The sequence below is a fragment of the Triturus cristatus genome, chromosome 10, assembly GCF_964204655.1.
Source record: "Triturus cristatus chromosome 10, aTriCri1.1, whole genome shotgun sequence".
NCBI lineage: Eukaryota > Metazoa > Chordata > Amphibia > Caudata > Salamandridae > Triturus > Triturus cristatus.
Genome location: NC_140593.1, coordinates 964,986,566 through 965,014,392, shown reverse-complemented (window position 1 = coordinate 965,014,392; position 27,827 = coordinate 964,986,566). Strand labels below are relative to the sequence as shown.

The 27,827-nt window shown below is 45.1% G+C and overlaps 1 protein-coding gene across 2 annotated transcripts in view; it reads right to left on the bottom strand.

Annotated features, from left to right (window-relative positions):
* Window positions 1–27,827, bottom strand: part of LOC146796333 (xin actin-binding repeat-containing protein 1-like) — a 95,063-nt gene that overhangs the window by 53,032 nt on the left and 14,204 nt on the right. The window contains exon 1 of one of the 2 annotated variants that reach the window (XM_085628856.1): window positions 9,850–10,440. The exons of the other annotated variant lie outside the window; for it this stretch is intronic. The gene's annotated coding sequence lies outside the window, so the exon portion shown is untranslated. Of the gene's footprint in view, window positions 1–9,849; window positions 10,441–27,827 lie in introns of those variants that run through there. 2 annotated transcript variants of the gene reach the window in all.

Sequence of the window (27,827 nt, the reverse complement as noted above, 5' to 3'; positions counted from 1 at the left end):
ACAGATAGGTGTGAATGGGGCCCTATTGTAAATTCGATAAGGCTAATGTGTCTCTTTTTGTTGTGAATCGTGCGAGCCGCTGTGATATGATGCTCGGTGTCTATTTGTGGAAATGTCAGATGAGAGTGGCGAGAGCCTTGTCTACTCTGCTCGCAAAGAATGTCACTGACATCATGCCTCACTCAGTTAAATGTGAGCAGGCCAGCACATTCATCGAGGAAGCCACGCCAAAGACTGTCCAGGCTTGTGTCGAATCAGGATCCGAGCCATCACAAGATGTGGCATATGGGCTCGGCCGGCCCCCCTCGGAGGAGAAACGGGGTGCGGCTGAGCTGTTTGCTAGGGCCGGTTTTGGCCGATTTAGTTACAGGGGGCCGAAATTGCCAGCCCCCGGTTACCAAAACGGCCCCCCAGGGGCTCAAAACTGGCCGCCACCCTAGCGGCCCACCGGGGACATGCCCAGTGCCTGCTACGGCCAGTCAGGCCTCGCATATCTCTGTATCCATCAGGGCTAACCCAACTCAGCCACAGTTTAGGAAAAAAAAGCTGAAGGCACACCTCTTTAAAGAACACATTACAATGTTGTAATTGTCCACTCTCGCTCCTAGAAATCAGTGTCGCTTCCAATCACCTTGACTGTTTCTTTGCCTCCGCCTTTTGGCCAGGTTTGCCTTATAGATACGCAACATACAAAAACACATGCGAAAATATGGTAGACACTTTAAAATTCTTTAAAATAAAAATAAAAATCAGCTTTTATGTTTCAATTCAATACTTTAGATTTTATGACTGCTTTGAAAGACATCTATTGAAAGTAATAGTAATAGTTTCCAATCAAAACTGCATTAGAGAGGGGGGTGGGCATAGTCTGCGGTTCTTCACCACTAGTACTGCCAGTACCATAGAACTAGAGTTGACCCGGAGTCAGGAATCTGGGCTGAGCCTGGCTCGAGACCTGCACGGCTTGTTCTTTGCCCACCTTTAAGGTATAACAGATACTCTTGTAGATTGCATTTTTTTGCTAAGAGAGGCTTTCTTGGCTCTGGAAAGATCACAGATACAGTTATTTACTGTTACCAAGTCAATGGGACTGTTTCATTGACCTCAGAAGGATAAAGGCTGAGAGCATGACACATTTTAAAAAGCAGAGTTATGGTGGCCACACCCTTATAAGAATAAGAAAGTAAAAGTGTGGCATGGTGGGGTACCCCATACAAAAACCAGTAACGCAAAGTGGGATGATTCACGGTAATCAGGTTCCCTCCATGACATGGTCTGCCCTTGCAAGCCATCCAGGATGCTGCTCTTCAAGCAATACATGGAAGAGGAGCAATCAAAAAAAGCAAATAGAATAGGTGACACAGGAAACTGCGAGAGGTGGGCTCCTGACACAATGGAGATTTCACCGCTGGAGGGTCACCGGTTCATAGGGTGCGTTGGAGACTTTCCTGTGGTGGAAAGTCCTAAACCCTACAAAACTTTTAGAACTACAAGATTCAACGTGTCTTCCTCCTTCTCAGAACACATAACAACACAATATACAACAAAAATGATGCATGTGCCAATTGATAAAGTTATGTGGTAAAGGCTAGTGGGATGGGTAGGGGCGCCGTCTGGGATTTGAATAGCTCATGGTAGATTCAATGAGAAAGACACAATTTTCTTCACAGAAATTTCAAAGATACCAACCCTTGGGGGTGCCCTTTCACTTTCTTCATGCAACCTTCCAATCCTCACATTTCAGCATGGGCAGCAGGTCACTGCCTCTTGGGCCTGACCTCTAAAGGGATACCATCTCCAAATTAGGTAACAGATTAAGACTAGGTTATTTCCAGCTCTATAAGTAACCGTGGAGATGTAACGACACCACATTGTCACAGCTGTAGTCGATTACCATAATTCAGCCGTCTTCAGTTTGTGGTGATGGTTGCGCTTGGGAAGACCCTTTTATTTACTATTTGCTTTTGCAGCTGGGCACACCTAGTCCCTTTGCACAAAGCTTCAAACCCACTATGTCTGCTTAAGACACAGGCCTGGAACATTTTGCTCCACATTTCGTATATACTTGACCGGGGCTCCATTTTACAGATCAAGTGCATCGTCATGCCTGCATCAGGATGCACCTAAAATGAGGTTTGCTGGGTGCACACCACATCGGTGCACTCTGTTACAATGAATGATCTGCCCCAAGTGCTGCTGCAAACATAAACCTGCACTGGGGGCTGTGCAATAATGAAAAGCAGACCAGATGCGTGAAGCGACCTGCCTGTAAAACGCACATGGGAAAATGCCTCCCCTCATTTCCCTGGTCCCACAACCCCATGCAAATGACAAAAGTCACCCTTTGCATTGGGCAGATGTTAACTTTGCACCAATTTACAGTGTATTTTAGAAGCGTCTGCCTACTCTTTGGAGATAGTAAAACAGTTAAAGTAATCTGTCTTTTGGCTTAATCATTCAAACATTCATCTGCACATTGAGGTTTCCTACTCTGAAGTTAATTCATTAAAAAGGCACAGACATTTTACATACAAAGGTGTTAGCAGTGGTAAAACGTGGCCTTGGTTGGGGAGCAAGACATTTGATGATGTCATTATCAGTGAGACAAACCCCTACTTGGGGAGTCGATCATACAATGAAGTCATTAGCGTAACATATGGCCTGGATCAGGACAAGATGATGTCATTATCAATGAGATGAGCTTGGTGATGATGACGTCACCAGCACTGATACAAGTTCTAGTTTGGAATGCTGGACACCCTAAGATATCAACAGCTGTGTAAATCGAGAGCGAGGCATCCAGCATGTTATTAGCATTGAGACATGGTCGAGGTGGTGAAAACAATAAATACAGATTGATTTGTGGAGTCGGAAACATGATTATTCTATCTGCTCCAAACATGATTATGCTATCTGCTCCAAGTAATAGCCTGATTTTGGGAATAAGAAACACAATAAAGTCATCATGACTTGATTTGGAGAGCTGGTCTCAAGATGTGATTAACCATGGAACAAGCTCCTATTTGGGGAGTCAAGCACAAAATGATGTCATCAGCGGTTATTCGTGGCCTGGTTTGTGGAGATAGAACCATGAGGTAAACATCGTTTACCACAAATCCTCTTCCCTGCAGGCTATTACAATGCGATCGTTACAGCGACCGCGTTGTAACAACGCATACCATTACTCCGCAAGTCGGAGCAACGACTTGCGGAGGGGGCAGAAGGTGTTGGATTTAAAATCCAACACCTTCCCTACTGTTGCACATACTGGAGTTGGAATAGTAAATTATACTATTCCAACATACAGTGCCCCCACTGGAGCAAGTTGTTGTTACGACTTGCGGGGTAATGGTATGCGTTGCTACAACGCAATCATTGTAACGGCCGCGTTGTAATTGCATGCGGGGGAAAAGCGTGCGGAATAAAGTGGCATATTCGAACCATGACAATGTCATCAAGAGTGAGACCAGTTCTGATTTCAGGACTCGTACACACGTTCATGTCATTGGCTAAGAGACTTGTTGTGGATGTGTTTGTCATTGGTTGTGAAACAGTTTCTATTAAAATAATCTGGTTTAAGTTTAGAAATACTTTTGAAAGTATGAAATGTACAAATACAAAGAAATGGAGGCCATGAAAGCAGACTGATAGCCATGAACCTGCAGCACTTAGGTTTGGTGGATGAAGTAAAGCAAAAGTCACCAGTCAAGTAATCTCCAGCCGACAATGAGATGACACAGCCCTCACTCATGGATGTCGTATAGGGGTCGCCAGGGGTTGCAACTGCGACCCCAAGACTGCAGCTTGCGACCCCTGGCAGGCTGCTTGCGACCCTAGAGAGAGAGGGACCTTGTTTGGGTGTCTCACTCAAAATGCCGCCCTGCCAAGCGTCAAGGGTTAACGTAATGCATTTGCACAATATATGTGCCGTACCGCAAGCTCCAAATATCGTTACGCAGTTAAACTGATTACACTGAACTGCATGTATCAGTGCGCTTCAGTGCAGGCTCTGCATTTATTTCACCATGTAGTGACACACAGTAGTGCCCCCGGAGCCTTCATCGAGATTACAGGCGGTATACTGATTACTGGCGAGCTACCCTCATTGCAAAATGTGTGTTTTTCTCCACACTTAGAGGCCAACTAGTCTGGACTTTGGGAGCCTCCCTCTGATTGGTTTAATGTTGAGGTAAAGTACACAGCCCGCCCACCAGGAATCTTAGAGTCTGACACTGCTCTTGTGAGGGAAAAGGCTGCCCGGACTGGCCAGGAGTAGAGCCCAATCCGAATGTCCCTATCAGAGGGCAGCAATGAAGTTACTAATTAAAGCCCTGAGTCCTGAGTTAGTTTTGTGCCACTCAAATGAACAGTGCTACCACCATAGGAGATTCCGTATGCTCTTAAGAAATAAGAGAAAACGCCTCTACCATCTTCAGTGGTGAATTCAGTGCTGAATTTCAGTGGCGGCTGTCAGGGAACGGGGGTGGCGGGAGGTTGAAATAAGAAAAAGAGAAAGAAAAACACTTACCTCTTCACGCCGTCGTCTCTCCTCCGTCATTGCTTCTCTTCCTTACAAGTCCAGGAAGCACACAGGCTCTCCTAAGCCAATCTTGATGGTACTGTCACAATGACAGCAGCATTGTGATTGGTCTGAGCGCCGTGGTTCGGCGCTCAGATGGGGACTGGAAGCCTGTGCATGTTCTCCACCGAGGCGGTGTATTACAGCCCGGTGGAGAACATGCTAAGTGCGCTTGACTGGCCGGCCCAAGACAGCCGGCCAAACAGTCAAGCGCACTTAGGTGCATGAACCACACCTCCCCTCTGACACCAGAATACCCTAACAAAGGCCTTTAGCTACGAAAAATAAAATGATAATAACGATGTTATTATCATTTTATTTTTCTGCTCTCAGACAGTGCTTAATTTGAGCCGGAGCTTTCCGGTGCTGAGCACCGGCACTTAATTGGTTTCCGGTACTCGGCACCTAATTGTCAACACCACACTTAGGGCAGTCTGCCACAAGGTGGCGCTGCTCATGTAATTTAGAGATGAGCAGTGAAACACAGGTTTAGGAAAACAATATACATTAAAAAAAATACTAATACCTGCCTCCCCAGCCATTCCTTTAGCTTTAGGGGCCTTGAATAATCTGAACTGTCGCATTTACTGCTGCACTGAGGTCAAGAGATGTTTAGTAGTTGTTTTGGCAGCGATGACAGGGGCGATGGGTGGTGCAAGCTGCAGTAGCCTTCTGGTCAGAGCCCTGGTACTTAATATTTTACAAATTAAGCACTGCTCTCAGAGCAGTGGGGCGACGCTCCTCCACCTTAGCAGAGAAGCAGCCCCTGCTGAATTTAAAGAATGAGTTTAAAGTGACGAAAAGCATACTTCAACACGCAGACCTGGCTACCCACAGCAGCCAGCAGCAGTGACCAACATGGCACCAGCGCTGCTCAGCACTGACATGGCATGCGAGCACCTGTGACACACAGATTAACTCTGCCATGCAGGGATAACAATCTGTCAAATATTAGAGGCCCATTTATGTGCTTAATAGAGGCCAAGCAGGCAGTCAGCAACTGCTGCTGCAAGGGAAACACTCATGTCAAGATCTTGCAAGAAAAAGTGAAAGGAAATCATGCAGGAGGATTTCCTAGTTGGATCTTAATGGCATAAGTACATGGTTTATGTTATGAAATTATAAGTCTGTTCGGCAAGGTGCTTATAACTGCTTGTTCGTTCGGAAGTATGGAAAGGCAGACAATCTACTTCACAAGCTCCTTTTCTTTGTGCCGGTCGGAAAAGTTGAGTTTTCAGAACCCGAGGGGCTAGAATTCAATAGCTTGTGATATAGTGTCACTCAAAGTGTCATACACGAAGTATGCAAATGTCACACATAGGTATACTGCAAACATAGAAATGTCACACATATATTCATTCTGAAATCTTGGCAGCTCTGAAGGTGGCAAAGCTGTCAAACCGTGAGCGTGTAACTGGGTGATTTTGTAATGTGTGCTTTGCTGCATGTGTTGATTGTACCTATGTTGGAATGTATTTGTGTGTGTGTGTATGTGTTTTAGGAATGTGTGCCAGGTGTATGCATTAAGAATATGTTAGGCAAGCATATCTAACATTGTCACAGTCATTGACACATTGTTGAGATACACAACCTGGCACACATTCCTAAAACACAAACATTATTTAACATAGGTAGAACCAACACACATTCCTTAAACACGCACCAAAGCACACATTCAAAAACACTCATTTACACCCCCAGTATTAGACAGATATGCCATTAGGTGTGAGACACAAAAACAAGGTCACTCTGTCCAGAGGAGTCGCAAGCCGCCTTCTGCCAGCCGCCGCACGCGCCAGTCTAGGGGCTATTGAATAGGTGTAAAATGGGAGTGGGGGTGAATGCCGAAAGTTGAGGAAGGGTTGTAGGGCACAGATTAGAGGGTGCTTTGTACCTACCTATTAATGAGCTCTAGGTGCATAATTGTGACTGGAGACCTGTGTGCCTGCGTGTGAGGGGGGCTAGGTACACCTTGTTGTGGGCTTTGTATGCAAACTGACGAGGGAGTACATGCTGGAGTGGTAGGTGCAAATTGGTCAGAGAAACATTGGTCCATATAAGTTATAAAGCTATATGCACACATATAAGAATGGTTAAAAGCCCACTTATGAGAGGGGGTTATGTATATAAGGCGAACATGATTCATGTATGTAATGGATGTACAAAGCAGATCCAGGAAGGCCCACACTGTGACTGTTTTTTATTATGCACATAAAATAAAGTGGTTATCCTGAAAATATCAACTAATAAAAAAAAATGTAGGATTCAAAGGTAAGGATATTCTACACAAATGATTACGCAAAAAAAAACGTATCCCGCAATAGGCACACAGATTTCCCGTGCACGCAGTCAGATATGACTGGAAAAAAACAAAGGATTCGAAATTATGCGTGAACAGAGTGACTGCTTTTGTTTTGGTGAGTATATTTGCTCTTTAGTCTCAGCAGACGCATTCTGTGTGCGGATTGGCTCCTATAAGGGAAGCTTACACATATGTACCAACCAGGGTCTGCCTGTGATTAACGGCTATGGTATTATGAGTCAGCGCAGGCACATTGGTTCTGCCTGGGCTTTTGAGGCTGTGTTTTGGTCTTTAAGTACATGTCTAGGCTTGTTATGGCATGCCTAGGTAAATTATGGTTGATTTATGAACGCAGAGGTCAGGGTATGAGCCTGTGTCTGAGCATGTGAAGATGTTGTCAAGAGAATGGTGGTTGTACCTGGTTTATGACGCCTCTTCTCTTGGTCTATTATGGTTGTTCTCCTGGCCTATGATAGCTGTTCTCCTAGTCTGTGCTGCTGGCTTTTTGCCAGAGAGCCCCCAGAACATCATCACAACAGCCTTGCACATTTTGCTGATAACTAAAGCACAATTTTATCTACTTCAATATACTTTTGTTGTTTTTCAATATCACATATTGTAGGTTTTATTTGTATCTATTTCTGTGATGTCACTTTTGTTAATGACACCAGGGCAAATGATTGAGTAGCGTCACTTTTTGTGAAATTGCCAAGGTCAAAGGTCAAGTGATGGTACTTTCTGCGAGGTCACAAGGGTGGAAGGGCATTTGATGTCACTTGTGCTACCCCTGGCATTTTGGTGAATCAACGTCCATGCCGACACCATGCTTAATTTTTTACAAAAACTATAAATGGAGTGGGCCAAACTTTTTCTTAGGGCTCACTACCAGTGGTGCCGAATGCCAGAGTCAGGGCTGGACTGGAGAACCAAAAGCAGTGCTAGCAAACATTTTCAAAACAGTCCCACTCCTTTCTATCAATTCTCCCTCTCGCTCTCTCTTCTCACTCTCTGATCACTTTATCTCTACCTCTACCCTCCCCGCCTCATACTTTCTTGAAGCTTCTCCTGCCATCCACAATTATTCTTGGAGGAAAGTGAGAGAGGCACCAGGAGCTGCCCAGAGCTTTCCAACCAGCCTCCAAGATTTCCAACCCACCGGGGACATGCCAGTGTAATAAAGGCCCTGTCCAGTCCTGGCCAGAGCCACTTTATAACAAGTCTGTCTAGTCTTGATTCCATTACACGCCTTTTCCTCCCACCACCTACACTCCCTGTCTCTTTATCTCAATCTTGCAGATTCTTTTTCATCCCTGCTTTCTCAGTTTTTATAATCTCCTCCTCCTTTCTCCCTTTTCCGCCTTCTCTCTCTTGCTCTGTGTCAATTTCTGATGATGAAAAGTAAGTTGCAGTCTCCAAAGATTAGCACTGGTGCCCGCCAACTGCAAGCATTGACACAATTTAGCACTGCCCAGCCCCCACTCTCCACAAACGTCAATGGCTGGTTCAGATGGCAGCATACACACTGCAAACAATCTTCACTCAAGTAAAGGCCTGTGCTCGAAACAGGCCCATCTGGTCAACTGGATGCTGTCATTACTGGATGGTGATTCTGCCACTAGAGATGGGTGGCACAGAGAGGGGCGAGATGGCAAGAGCCATCAGGAGATTTCCTGCGTATCCATTTTCTAGAAGGCCTGTGGCGCTGGAAGTCTGAGAGTTTCCAACAGATTTGTGCGGAAAATGTCCTGATGGGCGAAGCCGGACTCGCGCTGCGCCTTTACAGCGCCGGCAACAGAACAAATGTGTCTTTACCACGCATTTGTTCTGCACCACGTGCTTTTGGGGGGGTTGCAATGGTGGAGTGGTGTTGGAATTGAAGTCCAGCACCTTCCCTACTGTTATGCAGACTGGAGTTGGTATAGTAAATTAAACTATTCCAATATTCAGCACCCCCCTAAGGCAAGTCGTTAAAACGACTTGCGTGCAGAACAAATGCGTGCTAAAGACGCATTCGTCCCTAAGGCATGCATGAAAAATGCATGCGGAATTCCGACATTTGGTCTGTGCTTCTGAATTGCCAGTGTGGCTGGAGTAGAGTCTATCCCAAGTCAAGCTCACTTGCCACGTGTGTGTCCATGCCGCACGTGCACCCTCCTTTGAAAGCCGCCGGCCTGTTCAACAGACCAGTCAGTTTTTTGGTCAGACTTTCTGGTTTGGAATGTCGAATTTAAGACATATCTCTAACAAAATCCTATTTCCTCAGTCCTTCAAGGCTGGTCTCCTCTCAGCATTCCTGTAACTTAAGCTACAGCTGCCTCTGTATCTACCACAAACTGCTATTTTTAGATTTAAAGGGCTCTAGCACGTGCTCAAGGTAACACAGGGTCAAAATGACAACCAAATAAAGGGTGGGCATAATTAAGAATGTATCGATTAATATATTTCATTAATTAATTTCACTGCCCTATGGTTTTAATATTCTTTTTTGTTTGCTGGTGAAAGCCATTAGAACGAGAAAAAAATCCGATTATAATCCGGAGAAGACACTGCTCATCCAGTGTCTTATTTAAAAGACTAAAAGTCACCTAAGGTTGGGGGAGCATAATCGTCTGGTGTAAGGGATTATCGAAAAAAACTGCACACTGGACACTGTCGGCCGGCCTGCAAAGTTAATGTAAAAGTTTCACAAATAACACAAGAATACTGCAAAAAAAAAACACACGTCGATTCTAATCACTGCTACAAAAGCCAGACTGCACTACACTGCACATAAAGTTGTTCACATTTCACAAGTCTTTGTTTTAGATTTTGTTATAGGATTATGGGCACTAAGCATTTGATGGGTTTCATTCAAGAGAAAATTCTTCAAAACCCTCAGGCTACAATGAATTTATTATATTCTATCACGCGCATGAGTTTCTAGTACATTGTTGCTCACACATCACACACATCAAACGCTTTTACTTACAGAAGAAGCTGTCTGGGAAGCCGGTGCTTTCTCCTCGGGTCTAGGTGGGGTCTCCCTTGGTTTGCTGCTTTCAGTATTGGTGAGGGTTCTTAGAGTGAGACCTCCGTCCCAGTTCTGCCCTCCTTGGGTTGGGAGCTCTGCCTCTCTCTCAGTACCCTGGAGTGATGGGGCCTATCCTGCTCTGTTGTCCGTGATTTAGGATTACTGCCCCGCGACTGCCCCGGTGTGAGTTCCGCAGTCTAGGAGCCCTGTCCTCTTCTGCCCTTGCGGTGTAGGAGGCCTGTCCCGCTCTGTCCTACGCAGTGTAGGAGCCTGGGCCTGTCCTGTGGTTGGCAGTTGAGGAGACCGTGCCGCTCTGTCCTCCGCAGTCTAGGGACCCTGTCCTCTTCTGTCCTCGAGGTATGGTCAACCTGCCGCTCTGTCCTCCGCAGTGTAGGAGTCTGACCCTGTCCCGTTGCTGGCAGTTGAGGAGCCCTGCCCGCTCTGTCCTCTGCAGTGAAGCCTCCCGTTCAGGCCCGTGCCCTCTGTCTGTCCCTGGTCTCTCTCTGGCCACCGACAGCTGACTGTCGCTGAGAGCTGCCGCGCTGTGTCAGGAGCCCCCGGCCAGCGCTCTATTTATAGGGCCCCTTGGAATGGCAATTCCAGCAGGCTGAGTCAACGGCCATGTTTTAGACACACTGGCGGGAGGTGACACTGGGGTATCTTAAAAGAGTCTGGAATGGTGAGCAGGGGCCTTGCCACTTCCGTGAGGTCAATGTTTCTTTTAAGCACGTTAGGTGATGGGGCGGGAACTTTGTCCTGAGTCACTGTCATGAAGGCTTCAGATGTGAGGTCACAGACGTGGGCTCCGAGACCGTGCTGGAGAAAATACCGACCGATGGCTGAGAAACGTGAATAATCTGAAATATATCCATTGACACTAATCGTTATTAAGCAGATGACCCTCTTACACCCCCCTCTCCTTTGCATTGATGTATTTCTGCTTACCTTCACCTTTTTGCGCAAGTTGATATCTTGCTGTGGATATTGCTGCAGGTGAATTTTGAGATTGAGTATTATATATTTTGACAACCTCAAGTTATGCGGTGCAAAGGGACTTTAACTTCATAGAGGTAAAAACCAAGGCCACATGTTAATATTTCAAACATACCGTGAATTTCGAGGCCGACTTCCCACTGGGTATTTTTGACTGTTACCGCCTTATGGGATATTTTGCTTTTATTGAGAAAGTGCAAGAAGTGATACCAAAAGTGATGACACCTTTTTGGTATCTATATCTGGAAATAAATGCATATAAACTACAAGCCCACTCCTTTCACAATGCCTCCCTGAGAGTGGGAGCACAAACATCCCACAGATCCTCAGGACCATGGCTGGAGGAAGATCCTTCTCCTACCTCGCCGCTAAGACCTGGAACTCCCTGCCTCAACATCTCAGGCAATCACCGTCTCTGCCTCAATTCAGGAAGGACCTCAAGACCTGGCTCTTTGAATGAACCGCAGAGCTACCCTGCCCCCCCCCACACCAGATCCTTAAGACCCTAACAGGTGAATAGTGGCGCTTTACAAGAACCCTGATTGAATGTTTGATTGATTGCACGGGGGAAACATCCTTTTCCACGCATGCGTTACTCCGCATGCCATTACCTCGCATTCCCTAAAATCTTTTACAATGCAGGGCTTTACACCGCAAACTATTACAACGTATTCCCCAAAGTAACACCCCAGTGGAGTTAGAATAGTAAATTGTATTGTAATGGGGAATGCGTTGTAATGGATTGCGTTGTAAATCCCCGCGTTGTAAAAGATTTTGTGGTGTAAAAACTGGGGGGTAATGGCATGCAAGGTAAATGTGGGCGGGTAAATTGTCCTATTCGTTGCACGGGTGGCTGAATCCAAAGTGCATCAGTGTCTGGCTGGATCTGGAAAGCTCATCGACAAGCCCTTCTGCTAGGCCCGGAGTATTAAACTGTTTCTGAACGGTGGGGAAGCAGTGGGTCATTGATCACTGCTGCAGATTTACACCTGCTAGTTGAATTGCTCAACTTCAACTAACAATCACTAAAGTTAATCCTTAATTGATTCCGAACATATATTCAACTCAGTCTCTATTAGTCCTCAATCGCCACGCAGCTCCACATTCAAAACAAGCATTTACAAACGCGATAGATTTAGTCTTGCCCATACCCTCTCTAGCAAAGATGTATCTAGCCTAGGTTTTAGAGAGAGGGTTGGCTAAGCATGCACAGTAGTGTATACACTTGCATACGTTACACGTTTATTTTGTCTATTCTTCAAGTCTGCTCAGAGAAGACTCTGAGAAGAGAAAATATTATGCCAAGGAGGTACACCACTGTACAATGGATGCCACCAATATACCAACAAAATGACCAACATACTTCCAAGACAACAATTATGCCATGGGTCTGCATCACTGTACAATGAATGGATAAAGTATATCAAAAATGATAACCAGTCTCTCAGAACCAGCACTGTGCCAGAGAGAGGCTGCACCTTGATTTAACTGCCTTACGCCAGGGCCCACATTATGTCTGAAGTTCACATCGTCATAACAGGGATGCCCACAATATGCCGCAAATTACCACCATTCTCCTAGAACAAAATGGGTACCCTCACATTGCCTTGAAATACCTTTATTATGTAAGGATTCTACCAGGGGTGGGCATGACTACAACTTTGCCAAGAATTACCACCATTATGGCAGGGCCAGCTTCATATCAGTTGTGGGCATCATGCTATGGATGCCCACACACTGCTAAGAAATTACACCATTTTGCGAGGGCCATCCTTTTAGCCAGAATAGACAATAAGCATTATCCCTTGGTTGTCCATAAATTGCGTAAATTATGGTATTATATGAGAGTCAGCATTTTTCAAGTGATTGATAATGGGCATCATCACATGGATGTGTGCAAGTGCCACTAATTACCACCATTGTGCCAAGGACAGCATTTTTCCAGGGTAGGCAGTGGGCAGCAAAACTCACAAACATGCCTCATGACTGAGTGCACACACACGTGCTCAAAACAATAACACATTGCTTTATTTATAGGTTTTGTAGAGCGCCTGAATCACCTCAGAAGGGGTATCTCTGCTTTGCCTCCAGCTGCAGCTCCCCGGCTCCATTAAGGTGAAAGGCAGTTATGTAAATTATATATTCAGGCCCAGCTGTGGAAACTGACGCTTATTGGAGCATTTTTTAAAACAACATTGAACGCTAAGGGGTAAACAAGTTTGACCGTTTCAGTGGGATTACGATGTTCAACTCGCTTTGAATAAATGGATAGTGAGCGCTTTCTTAACACATTTGGAGAGAATATCTATGGAGACCTGAGAGCACAATATTCTGAAGATGTCATTCCCTGCTTATCTGGCCTGGTTATGACCAACAGTTGACCAATCAAACTGCATTTTACATTCTCATGACTTTATATTCTATTTTAGTAGTTCGAAAGAGCAACCTAGTGGCTGGTTTTGGAATAATTCATCATCACTAAATCTGCCTCCACCCTCTAAACTGCCATGCCACAGGACCAAATTGGCTTCGAAAAGTATCGTTTTTCTTCACTCCAAAGTAAATAACAATATTTTAATAATCATTTAGAGTTGAATTAGGATCAGTAACGACAGGCAATTTTGAATATTAAACAATGCCCAATCAGCCGAGTGACTGAATCACCTAGAGCTAGCATTGCATTAACCCGACACATACTGAGGACTGTTTCTATGGACATCAGGACTAATGAGGCCCAGCACTAGATATTGACTGAAATGGCGATTTTCCATATGCATGCCACAGGCTTCTTGTTTCAGAGGGATTCTTCACTTGTTTGTGGTAATTTCATCTATCAATCAAGCTACATCAATTTACAAATAAATGTACATTTTTCTAGCAAAAATCTGGAGACTGGGGGGGGGGGGCACGTTAACATAAAAGGCTTTTAAGGTTATTAAGTCTGTGTTCTCGCATGGTTACCGTGGAGCGGGTTTTATGCCTGTTCCTATTTTTTTCATGATAACTTAAACTGGGCCAACCTCAACAATGTCCTTCCTCAGGGAGGTGACCTAAACCACAACCATTATTGGGCTATCAAGAATAAAGGGAAGGCATTAATATTTTAATTTCATCAAGAGTGCTCTACAACCTAACTTGTTTCTTGGTTCCTTATTATTTGGTTTTACTTTTACCTACTTCTTTGGTACTCATTTTATCGACTTAAGAAGAAAGTACAGCTGATGTGGGTTCACCGGGATTTGAAACTGTGACCTGCAGAAAGTGCACAACACACCGGAAAATTAGGGTACTTTACCGCACTATTTCACATAAATGTGGGGACAAGAGAGTTCTGAAGGGGGAGTTATGAAATATTTCAATTTTTTCAAGGTGTGCCACGTGGTGCTGAGCCTCCCATGGAGCGATGGGCCATGCTCAGACTGCCAGCCCATGAGAGTACAGGCGGTGCTATTTCCTCTGTCGCTCTGATGGTCTGCAACCAAGCTGCAGAGGTGTCAACGAATATGACTCATTACAACAGCTACTAATACCACGCGTGCCATTACAACGCGGGTATTACTACGCGTTGTCAATTACAACAACCTACCATTACATCGCGTGCTTTTACCACGAATATGCCTTTACTATGCATGCCATTACAATGCAAAGCCATGCGTGGTAAAGGTATACTCATGGTAAAAGTATGAAAGGTAAGTTACACTACTCTGCCCTACCCTAAATCAAAATTTTGTACCCCTGCACGATCCTCCCCCAACCCCATTCCCTCCCTACCATAAAACACTACCCTGCACGACCCCCCCAACACTACCCTAAACCCTAAAACACTACCTTCAGCATGACCCTCCCCCGACACCCAGTCCCCTCCCTACACTTAAACACTGCCCTGCATGACCCTCGACACTACACTAAACCCTAACACACTACCCAGCACGACCCTCCCCGACCACCAGTCCTCTCCCTACACTTAAACACTACCCTGAATAACCCCCGAAACTACCCTAAACCCTAAAACACTACCTCCAGCACAACCCTCCCCCGACCCCAGTCCTCTCCCCATACTAAAACACTATCCTGCATGACCCTCAACACTACCCTAAACCCTAAAACACAACCCCCTGCATGACCCTCCCCGGCCTCCACTCCTCTCCCTACACTTAAACACTACCTTGCACGAACCCACCCAACACTACCCTAAACCCTAAAACACTACCCTGCACTACACACACACCCCATTCCAACCCTCTTTTACCCTGAAAAAGTAACCCCCACCCAGGCCCAATCCCCCTTACCTCACTCTCCTCGTGGTTCCTCTCTCCTCCTAGTTCCTGCTTCACGTCGGCTCTGAGGGGTGATCCACGTAGTGAAGAAATGGAAGAGCCTCTGTTTCCTCACAACGAAGTCGATCGCCATTTTTTAAATATCGCATGCGTTGTAAAAGCGCATGGTCAACTAACTTACCTCTCCAGGATCTTGTGCAGGGCTTGCTCTAGATCTGGTGGTGCACAGTGTGACAATCTATGTTGGCGACCCACCACCCCCCCAAAAAAAAACCCTCTTCCATGAAGTCCCTCACTCCTACGCTCCTCCAATGTCCCTCATTTCTCCATAGGCCCTCTCTCACATGCATTTCATGTGTTTGATATCGCTACTCATACCAGTGGAGGGTGTCAGCACTACGTGTGTAGAAATATGCCTGGAAAGATGTGCCAGGCACAGGCTTCCGGGCCTACTTCTAGGAATGTTATGTGACATTTTCTAAGGTTTCTATTCCCCTGTGTGGAGTTTTCCATGAAGGAGAACTTCACACAGGAGGGGTCGAGGGGGCTGTGGAAATGTTAATTAAAAAATATCCATGGAAAAAATATTTTCCCCATAGAGAAAGCCCGTTCCCATATTTTCAAGCAAATCTGGGGATAATTAATTATCCTCTGCTATCCTAGAAGGGAGTTACTTTAGCCCTTAGCTGGAGTAAAGGTCTGACCATTTCGATGGTGCTAACGGGGTTAGGGAGGAGTTTCAGAATGCTCACAAATGTTTGAGTGTTCCCAAACGTCCAAGGTAAACTGCAGCTTGGACCACCCACTTCCTACCCTTTGAGTGGGATTTACTATTGAGGCTTTCTCTGCATTCATGGAGCAGAAATATGTGTAGGAAAGTGGGTTTCTGTTGAAGTTCCCTCCCCCCCACACTTTTTTCCAGATTTCCGAAGCACTTTGACTGAGTGTGCACTGGGTCCCTGCCAATCAGGTTCCCAGTGCCTGTGTTCTTTCCGAAAACTGTACCTTTGTTTTCACAAATGCCTCACCTCTGTCCCACATGTACGTCCCTTGTAAAAGGTACCACTGGTACCAAGGAACCTGTGACCAGAGAGGGTCTCCAAGGGCTGCAGCACGTATTGTGCCACCCTCAGAGACACCTCACCAAACACCAAACCCATGCCCACTGCCATTGCAGACTGTGTGTTTTGGCGCAGACAAAACTTGAGTCGACATGGCACCCACACCTGGGTGCCATGCCCACAAACCACTGCCTGTGGCATAGGTAAGTCACCTCTCTAGCAGACCTCACAGCCCTATGACAGGGGGCACTATACCACAGGTGAGGGTATAGCTGCATGAGCAATGTGCCCCAACAGTGTCTGTTCCCATTCACAGCCATGTAAGTGCAGTGGAGCCATATTAACCTCTTCGCCGCGGGGGGGGGGACGGGGTTTGGGGGCACTGCGGTGGCGCCGTACTCATGACGGAACCACTCCGTCATGAGTCACGGTTGAGCTGTGCTCATGACGGAGTGGTTCCGTCATGACTCCGCCCACGGCGTTAATCGCCCGCACAGGCGGGGAATTAGCGCCGCGTGGGCGGAGCGGCCGCCAACGGCCGCAGCGTGACGGAACCACTCCGTCATGAGCACACGGCAACCGTGGCTCATGACGGAGTGGTTCCGTCATGAGCACGGAACGGGTTAAGTAAATGAGCTTGGAGTTTGTCATTACGAACTCTACAGCTCCATGATAGCTTTCCTGTATGCTAAAGAGTTTGATATCAAACTCCTCAGCATAATAAATCCACACTGATACCAGTTTTGGATTTATTGCAAAATGCACTCAGAGGGCATCTTAGAGATGCCCCCTGAAAAACTACCAACTTTCTAGTGTGCAGCTGACTGGTCTGCACCAGTCTGCCACCCACAGACATGTTTCTGACCCCCTGAGGTGGGAGCCCTTGTGCTCTCGTGGGTCAGGGACAAAGGCTGCTTGGGATGGAGGTGCTTCTCACCTACACCCAAGCAGGAACAGCATTCAGGGCAGTGAGCCTCAAAGGCGTCCGGCCCTTTGCTATGCTGACCAGGGCCTCTCCAGCTAGTGGAGATGCCCGCACCCCTGACCAAGCCCAACTTTTGGAGGCAAGGCCGGTGGGAAAATTAGTTGTCAGGAGAGGTATGTCTACTCTCTGCCCTCCAAGGTGACCCCCCTCCTTAGGAAATCCTCCATCTTGAATGAAAGAATTCTACCCAATCAGGTTAGGGGATCCCCCCTTCCCAAAGGGAGGGGGACACACAAAGGGTGTAGTCCCCCTAAAGGCTAAGTACCCCATTGGCTACTACCTGCCAATACCTGTAACAGCCCTAAATTCAGTATTTAGGGGCACCCCTGAATCTTGATACTCAGATTCCTGCACCATACAAAGAAGAAGGACAAAGAAGACGCTGTGCTGCAAAGCTTGAAGATGGTGACTGATTTGGCCCCAGCCCTACCGGCCTGTCTCCAGCTTGAAGAGCCTGCAAAGAAGACGATGCATGTCCTGTGGCCAGCAACTTCTAAGAACCCCAGGAAGACTGCCACTCCTCAACAAAGACCGTATCTCCCGAGGACAGCGGCCCTGTCCAGAAAACTCTAACTCGAAGGACTCCGGATCCAGGCGGATCCGCAACCTCTGCCCACTCTGCACCTGACTCCGCCGGCCTGAGTCTGAGTGGTCTACCTGTCCAGTGACTTCTCCCCGGCAATCTAGACCTCAATTCCATCAGTGGCTAACCTCGCCTGGACCCCTCAAAGTCACCTGCAGCCTCAACACAAAGGGTCCCCTTGACCTAAACTGGCTCCAGTAATGAAAATGTGACACCAAAAGGCACCCCTGCACCCTCAGCCCGCCGACCTTGGGGAGCCCAGCCGGCAGTGGGCGCTCAACGCTGATTTGCACCCTGCACCAGGCTGCCCCTGTGCCGCTGGTGGTGTAGCTTTGGTACTTCCTTGTGCCCCCCCCCCCCACCCCTGTGCTTCCCTTAATCCCCACGCCTTTGCCCTGAAACCGCTGGTGCCTACCTGCAATCCGCACCTTGTTCGGTGCCCCCCGTCTCCATTGATTAACATTTGGCTCAGTGACCTCTGCACCCGGCCACCACAGTGCTGCTGGTGGTGCAGTACCTACCTTAAACTGAACCTTGCCCAGTGTTGGTCTAACCCCCAAAGACTGGAAGAGAAAGTTGTGTACCTACCTGCTAATGCATATACCAGTTTTCCTTCCATAGGATTGCATTGCATTTTCTCCTATTGCATTTTAAAGTCTATCTTTTACAACTGCTAAGTTCTACTGTTTCTGGTTGACAATACAAAAGTATTTCTATTACTGTAAAGCATTCTTACTGCCTTGCAAAACAATTCCTACTGCATCTTGAAAAGTATTACTGCTGGTCTTGAAACTGTTACTTACCTGCAACTGAGTTTCTCTTGGTTCTAAAAGAAAATAGCAAAGTAATAACTTTTTATAAAAAACAATTGATCTTGGATTCAGTCTTTGAGTGTGTGTAATCATTTCTTGCCTTAGTGTGTATAAAACAGCCTTCTGATAAGCAAAACTGCTCTACCACCCTACCACAAATAGACCTTTTAGTATTATCTACTTAAGCCTCTGGGGTTCCACTGAACTCTGTGCACACTATATCTTTCTTTGGTATAGTATATACAGAGTCAGCCTCCTACAATATGTACCAGAAATGCACTTGAGCCTGTAAGAAATTGTTCTGTGAATTCCTCAGCAGTCATAAAAGAAGGTAAATTTGGTTAATAAAAGTACGCATACAGACAAATGTTTCGCTGTGAATAGGGCCCTGAGATTTTGTCTTGCGTGGAAGCACAGGTACACCATTTTATTGACACCATCCTATCTAACTGCCTGAGAAAAATTGTTTATATCAAATATACTGCGTTGCACTCAACAGAATATAAGCAAGCAGTGTACACTTTTTATATTAAAGAAGTGCCTCTTTTATTCTGATCAACCAGTTATGTATCATCAGTGTTCTTTAATTTTGGGGTTACTCTGTGTTCACATGATAAAGATGCGAGATTATCTTAATCAAAAGATTTGTTTTTAGAGCCCTGGGCAAAAACAAACGCTAGGTCTCAATATGGGAGATTTAAAAATAAGAAGGTGCAAGATTAACATGCATTTGAATGATAAAAGTGGGATTAGAGATCCTAGAATACTAGCAAGACAGGATAAGTGTAACCTTTTCAGGGAGCAATTAAAACTTTTTTCCCAAAATGTTTGGAGTAAATTCTTAGCCAGTCTCATGAAACATGATGACATATTTTGACGACTAGCTGAGTTTAACAATTTTTAGTTATGTTTTATAGTGTTATGCAATTTTAGCATTATATTGTCCTGTGTTGGATTTAACAAACGCTGCTTTCCTGCATGATACAAAATGGAAAATAATGTTAACGGTAATATCTATGCTAATGATTCTTATACGAGTTTATTTTATTGTTCCTTTATTCTCTACGACACTGTCTTTCAGTTGAGAGATTAGTTGTAAACCCCGATTCTGCTATTGCATTTTTCACTTCTATCAGAAAGACACACACAAACAATTAAAAAGATAGTGTAGTCAAAAACAGAAAATGAATTCTAAAAGCGTCAATGGTGTAAGTGGTAAATCAAGAGACCTTGGCCCTTATTATGACCGTGGGGTAAATCCCAGTCCCTGTGCCAGCGGGAGTTTCTGTATAGATCTGAATTCTGAGTAATATGCTCGTTACTACAACCCCACAAATTTTCCACAGCAAATTTTGGAAGCTCTGCCCTACCAAATGTTATCAGGTAAATTCCAATACATTCTGAATTTGGTGCAGAAAACTGATTCCACTTGTAATTTCCTCATTTCGTAGAGGAAAACTCGAATAATGATGTATTTCCCTGAGTCCGCGGTACTGGTATTTACCAAAGGTGGGTGAATACCACACACTTTTTTGGACCACTCAGAATCATAGCCCATTGTAGCCCAGTCTTTCAAAAGTACACACGAAAAGGTGAATACTGCAAATTGGTGCCCTACCACCCACACCCACTTTATTGGTCGTCATGTAAAAGGTTTCTATGGTGTGTTTGGGCTTCCAGAATCATAAATATTGCAGGGAAATCTACGAGCAAATGAAGCCACTTCTGTATGTCTCAGTATGACCAGATCTTCAGCTTTCATGGTGTCCTCCTCACGGGCACGTGTGTCTTACTCACTGTAGACCTAGTGTGCGTCATTTTGTGAACAAGATATGACTGGAACCAAGCCAAGAAAACTGGCCTCGCCAGCGTCCCAGAACAAACTGCCGTTTCTGACCAGGTGAGTGACTGGAAGCCATACAGTTCTCATCTTGAAAACAGTCCAAACACGCAGCCTAAATGTGGCCACGCGGACTCTGGCTATTTATAAACATGAGATGACTGTCATGGTGAAAGAGGCCTGGTTCATCATGCTTCCCTTTCCTTTGGCCCACGTTATAAGTCAAGCGTGCATGACACAACACAAGCGTGCATGACACAGCACAAGCGTGCATGACCAGGCACTCGCTCAATATCTTTTTATTTATGAATTTTTTAATTAGGTTTTCATATACAAAAAAAATATCTAGGATGAACACAGATACACGCGCATTGTCAGACTAGGACAGAAAAAAAGGCCAGCCACTAAAACAAAATTGGCCCCATTAGTATATGAGACAGCAAAAAAAAGCTGTCCATGTGTGCTATTTGGGGCAGTTTTAAACTTGTAAAGACACGCTGTGTAAAAGTTTTAGCAAAGTGTGGAAGACTGAAAGGATTTGAGCTTTCTGCAGGCAATGTATGTTTTAATATCAGGAAAATTAGCAGTAAAAACAAAGCCCAGCAGACCATAAAGATTCCCCACAAATAGCCACAAGAAATGCATAATAAGTTGTCACTTCTAAACTATACAAGCCTGTAGTTTCATAAATAGTAGAAGGTCACAAAAACAGGAAAAAGACAAAAAGAGGAAAAAAATACAAAGGGACGTAGTATGGCTCAGAAAAATATACTAATTATTTGTAAAAATTTAAATAAAATGATTATGACATTTCTTCACATTGTCCAGCACTACCGTCCAACCCCACTCCCCCCGCTTCTGTACACTCTCTCAATATTAACGCCAATGATTTCTCTTATCCTAATGTAGGCTTGGCTGAACTTGCAACTCTAACTAGATGGCCACCTGTGGTGGTACTACTAGGGGGCCCCACTGTGACACAAGCAACACGTTTGGTATTCATTTGTGTGTGTGATTTGTGTCTACTGTCCTTAATACTCCAGAAAGACTACAAGAATAGCCTCAGCTTAAGAGAGACGTTCTGTGAGCCTACGCTCTTAATGCTGAAACAAAGGTGCCATGTACACATGAATATTGGTGCAGTCAAGCCATATGAGTAGCTTCATAGAGGCACAAGTGGATGTGTCATATTGGAATACCACAGCTCGAGAGCCTGCCGCCTCAATATACAACCCTACAAAGACCGCACACCATCATACCACCGAACTCTGTACCCAACAAACCTTACATTTATTCCCTTGCAGACGATCCAGGTCTATATACATTTTCATGGCTGTAAGGACAGTGTAACATTCAGGAAATGCTGCAGCATCGTTTTTGCACAGGAGAAGCGAAAGCTTTTAAGGAGAATGTGTGACACATGGAAAGGTTACAGCCTTTGTCCTTATAGTCAGGCTGGCACCAATCCCAGTGGGGGGGGGGGGGGCTACACCAGAGCCAGTCTTGAGTGATCACAGAGCAGGGGACGGGTCCTTACCCTGGCAACATTCCTGGGTGGGCACAGAGGCTTTCACAAGGTGAGAAGGGTTTACCCAGCATGGATTTTGAGAGTTCGGTGCACTGTGGAATTGTTTGCAGTAGGGCAAACAGAAACTGCTGAATAAGTGACTAGGCTTTTCCCCTGGGAACTTTTACCCCATTGGTTGGTGAGAGCCCTGGAGTCACCTCCACCCACTTGCTGGTGACAGGCATAAATGTGGCACCCAAAGGCACCTCCTTAGAGCACCTAATGTACCTGTGGAAGATCGGAGGAGGGCTGGACTTGAAGTCTGTGACCCGAGAGGACCTTTGACGGACTGGACCTACTCACTTTTGTACCCAAGACAAAGAAGTGGACTCCAAGGGTAAGATGGCTGACCTTCTGTGTGTCTACAGGAACACAACAAGCTGCAAGAGGCAAGTCTTTTTCCTGAAATGCCCATCTGACCAGTGGCTACTGGACCTGGACTGGACTTTGTTGTTGGCCTCTACCCAACAACCTGAGAGTCTCTAGGTTACTCTAGGTTACTTCCTCTAAGGTCCTGGGGGCCTTAGAAGTGTACTCTTGTGGTTGTTTGGAAACCAGAAGAAAGTATGGAAACTTTTGAAAAGTTTTTCTCCAAAGCTCCAGCAGTACCTAGAGGAAAAAGTATCTGACAAGCAGTTCCATGGCTGAAGACTACGAGCAACTGTGAAAAAATTACTAAGTGACCCATTCTGCAGTGGGACTTACAAAATATTCAGCAAGAATTCTGCAAAGCTCCAGCAGGACGAACTTGCTTCAAGTATCCAGCCTTTGCTTCCACCACAGCAGCTACAGTTTCAGTGTTGGCCCGCCCAGGGAGGATATTTCTTCTAAAAAAGTGATAAAGTCCCTTTCTGCATTGGGACTTTGACAAAATGTCAATTCTTTTTTTTTAAGTGACAAAGTTTCTTTTTGAAATGGGGCTTAGAAACGTTTTGCTTTCCATACTTTCACTTGGACAAATCCAGTTGGTGTATCCAACACAGGTTCCATCGCAGTGAGCTTCAAATTGGGCCTAGGCTCTCGTCTACCATGACCATTGACTACCATTGGTGTTTTGCTTTTTATGGCACAACTTTCACTTAAACCTTTAAAAATTCATATATCCGGTTCCCCTTATTAGATTTTTACTGTAGTGGATCTTTGACCTACATTCTGGGTTACTTTATTACGCTTAATAAGTCCTCACATCAGATTAGGAGGAGGAAGAGATATGATGTTCACACTTAAATGAAATGTAATTAAGAAATAATCTTTAATGGTAAAGTCAGATTTTAGCTTATTGTTTTGAAAATTGCAGTTTTAGAAAGTTGACATTTTCCTGTCAAAGGTTTCCGATACATTTCTAGGAGTTTCAAGCTGCCTGAGCCATATCATAATGGTTCCTCCATTAAAAATGTGTATAAGTTCCAGTGAGTGGAAAATGAGACCTGGGTATAGCGGGGAGAGGGTCTTCCTGGCAGGATGGCTGGGGAGAAGCTGCACCCTGTCCTGATTGCATTTCAAAGGACCTTGCCCACAGTACACACAAAGGAACCTGAAACCAGGCCTGCCCTTGCCTTCCCCCCACTAGACAGTTTAGAGCCAGAACCAGTTTTGAGGATAGGTCAGAGAATTCCCCCACACAAACACTACCACCTGATATAAAAATACGACCATCAGAACACTCCTGGATCTGTGGCTGCTTGAAGTACCCCAGTGCTTTCTGAAGAAGGAAAATTGGACCTGATTGTCTTGATCCCAGGTTACCCAGAGTGACTCCAAGGGTCAATTGTCTGACCACCTGTGTGTGCCACAGTGACACAACAAATCTCCAGAGGCCTCCTGCTACAGTCCAGCTGACCAGCACCAACTCGAAATTCCTGGACCTGCCTGAGGCCTGATGCTGGCCTCTGCTGGAGTGCGTCTTGGCCCCAAGAGGTGCCTCTCAGGTCCTAGAGCCATGCTTGGTATCAGTGAGAATTCCTCCACAAGAAGAAGGTGAAAATCCTGGAGTTCGGGCTCTTCTCAACAGTGAACGGACCCGTTAGCTCCGAAGCTCTGCCACACGCAACAACCAGCAATGCAAGACCTGCACTTCTCGCTACAGCAACAACAGCGTGCAGCGACCACTGACGCGAAGTTCCGGGATGACTGGCTCTTCACACTACAGCAACTACTCTCTGGGATGCTCCACCTGCTTTTAGCACCAGAAACGTCCTCTTTGTGGCATCCTCCAATGCGAACGGAACCCTTTGCGCTGGACTTGAGAAGGTGGCGCTTCTGTGGGACTAACCTGGTCCCTGTCACTGACTTGCACTCCATCGCAATAGTCCTGAACCTGTGACCTTCCGCTTGTGCAGTGCGACCAGATAACCACGAGTGGCGCTTTCTACTTCCTAGTGCTATTTTCACTAACAACTTTAAAATGCAATATCTCTATTTCTACAGATTAGAGTTCCATAGCAAAGCTATTGTACTTCACCCATTTTAATTGACTCCCATTTTCTATGAACATATGTCACAGTAAAGTAACAGGAAAAGAATCATGAGAAACCTAGCCCCAAGGAGGGCCCCATAAATGCGGGCACACATAAGCATACATGCGCACGTTAAAGAATCAGATTACATAGCCCTGTCGACAAGCACACACACGAGAGGCGTAGCTACCACTGGTGTACCGGGTGAAGTTGCACCAGAGCTCTGAGGTTCCCAATGAACCCTGAGGATTACTGTATTATTCTACCCCAGTAGTCAAATGGGTACTTTGTATGTTGAGCCTTTGAGACCTGTGTCTATACACTTTGTGGGCTTCAATCCTGCCCATTGCTTTTTATTCATCCCTTGTTGTGTCCTTTCAAAATGCTTGCTTGCTGGTGGTGAATCGTTCATCTTTGTCCCTCCTTTTTGTCTTTTGTTTCCTCCCACAGAGCACTGCCCAAGTACTGTACGTTTACGCTTTGGTTCTTTATGTGCTCGTTATGTGGGACTATTTTTTTCCCTTTGTTTTCTGCTCGTGTTTCAGTGGGTGGTGTTCAATTTTGGCGCCCACAGCTGCTTGCATGTTATTGTAGCATTCGTCCCTCCCACCTCCTTCCATGTCTCGGACATTCTTTTGCATTCATCCTGCCATTGTCCTGTTGTCATTCTCTCCCTGCGGCTCCTTGGACATCTGCTTTCCCTTGATAAAAATCCTTTATTTGCAATTATTGCATTTCTCTACAGTCTGCGTGATAAAGCAAGGAGTAATCTTTTATAGGCCTGAAGCAAATGCAACTATTCAACAGAAAACTTTTGACGGAGAAGGTTCTGAGACAGCTAAAACTAACCTTTAATTTTAATCCCTCTGTCAAAGTATAACATGGAATTCACTGATGTGGGTATTATTAGAGAGAACACGGCTTCTTAGACTGGCTCTTAAAGTGCGCACACACATGTGTGTAGTGTGCATCAGTCGAGTAGCAAAGATATATATCATAGGCCCTGCCCAGGTGCAAACAAGAAAAATGTCCCATTTGACTGATGTTGGGGTAGTAAAATACAGCAATCATCAGGGTGCATTGGGCACCATAGCGCTCTAGTGCCACTGCACCTGCTGCATCAGTGGTAGATACGCCCCTGGTGTGCGTGCACACACGTGTTTAAGTTTGCTCTTGTTAATGGGGCCATTCGTAGGGCTAGGTCCCTTACGATTCTTTTCCTGTTCCGTCACTGTGACAAATGTTCAAAGAAAATGGGATTCAATCAAAACAGGGTGAAGTGTTATCTTAATCAGCACACCAGCTTTGTTATGGATCATTAAGCCAAACAAACACTGACCGATTCTCCTTTTTGCTTACACAGTTTAGAAGCTGAGGATATTTAATTCTGACTACTGCGATCGAAAACATGCTCTTTGGTAGTAGATCCATTTTATTTCTTTGCATCCATAGTTGCCATATGCAGCAATTTTGAGACAACTTGCACTAAATACACTTAATTTGATTGAATGTTTAGCGTGAGAGCTAAAATGGCAAAAAGCTATCATAATGGGCGACACTCTGCCTTGACCTTCCAGGCTCTGCCTTTTTGTTGATAGATAATTAGTTTCTAAACACAGACTTTAAATTGAAGTGTGGGCACACACATATGATTGAGGTGATATATTTGTTTCTGTAAGAACATTAAAGGCTGGAGTCCAATAATGGCTCTTTTTTTAACCAAAAGGGGGTAGGAAGATAATGTACTAAGTACAAGTGATATTGAAAACATGCAAGTTAGCTGTAAGGATAATTTTGGGATGGAAGTTGATTGCCTGCAGGGCCTATTTTGTCAAAAACGTAAGTTTTTCAATACAGGATTTAATCCAGTGTGTCTACAGTGCGACATTCAGTTCTGTGATTATACTGAATAAGCAGCTACCTATGTCATTATAAATTGAAATCTTGTTGTTTACATCATAACTACAATTTCATAAATCTTTATTAACCTTCTTGCTTTCTCAAATGTGCTTGAACATGCACCATTTGCCCAATCTTTTATCAAAAATTTCCTAGGGGGAGAACCCCCCCAAAACACCCCTAATGTTGGTTGGGCTCACTCTGTATTCTTGCTCGCCACAGGGCACTCATCGTGAACTTTTATGCCTCACCACTTATAAATGTCACCAGCCGCCTCTGCTGGCATTGTTGCAAAGCCTACCAGTCTCAGAGGGATGCTTGGCTCAGCAAGTAATAAACATATGCACCAAGTAACAACTCAGCCCGCCGGGAAAACTGGGCTGCTGCTGTCTATGGAGGATGTTAAGTTGCGCAGCCCGTCAATGCCAAGGGTTCGCTTAGGACAGCTGTATACAATGCTAGGTTTTATTACCACTGCGGCCAGGTGGGATGCCCGTTTGAATCCCATCAGTGACAGCTTCACACAAAGCTACCTAGACACTGAGGGTCACGTGACGTAGACCAGGATTCAGCCGCATGCTTCAGACACCCTCGTCAAAAGTCTGGCTGACGACTCACTAAGAGACAGCTGAGTCCTCCAATGGGCATCCTAGCTGGCTGGGGTGCCGAATCGCACAACAGTGAGGGAGCTGTAGGGGCAGGGCTACTCCAGGGGTCTCCAAGAAGAATGCACTGAATGAATGACTGTCATTTACAGAGCGCAATAGCAGCTTCCTAAGAAGCGTCCCGACAAAACCAACCAGTAAGTGACTCGATCGCAGCCAGAGATTGACAGCTCACTTAGTCTATAGATTGGTTCAGCCAGTCTGGGTTTGGCACATGGTTCAAAAGAACCCACCTGTCTAAAAACCCCTGAGGACATGTAGTGAGTGGAGCTCAGCTGATTAAAGGACAAATCTCCAGCCCTGCGGTGATGCAGGCATTTCAGTATACTGTGTTAGTCTAGCATGAGCTGTGTATCACTTTGAACATGTATATGTTTACCATTTTAGGTTCAATTCTCATAGCATTCAAACTCCATGGCAATAGTCAATTTAATAAAAAAATAGATTTATTTGATTTTTGCAAGAAAATCATTAAACCACATGATATCACACAACATTGTAAACAATACAACTTTAAAAATCATAAAAAATACTGTCAGTAACATAAGTTAAAAAGTTAAAAACCCAACTGTAAATACCATTTTACAGAAAATTGATATAAGAATTAATGTTCCTGTATTCAATTACAATTTTTAATAATAAAGCTATTGACCTTGTATAATATTCATTCTTTAAAAATTGTAATACTAAAAATCAGGATAACATTGTCTGTGGCGAAGTATTCTTAAATTTGGTAGAATCCACCTCTTTCTTGGTACTGAATAAAATTTACAGAATAAAAGAACACGCATTGTTGTT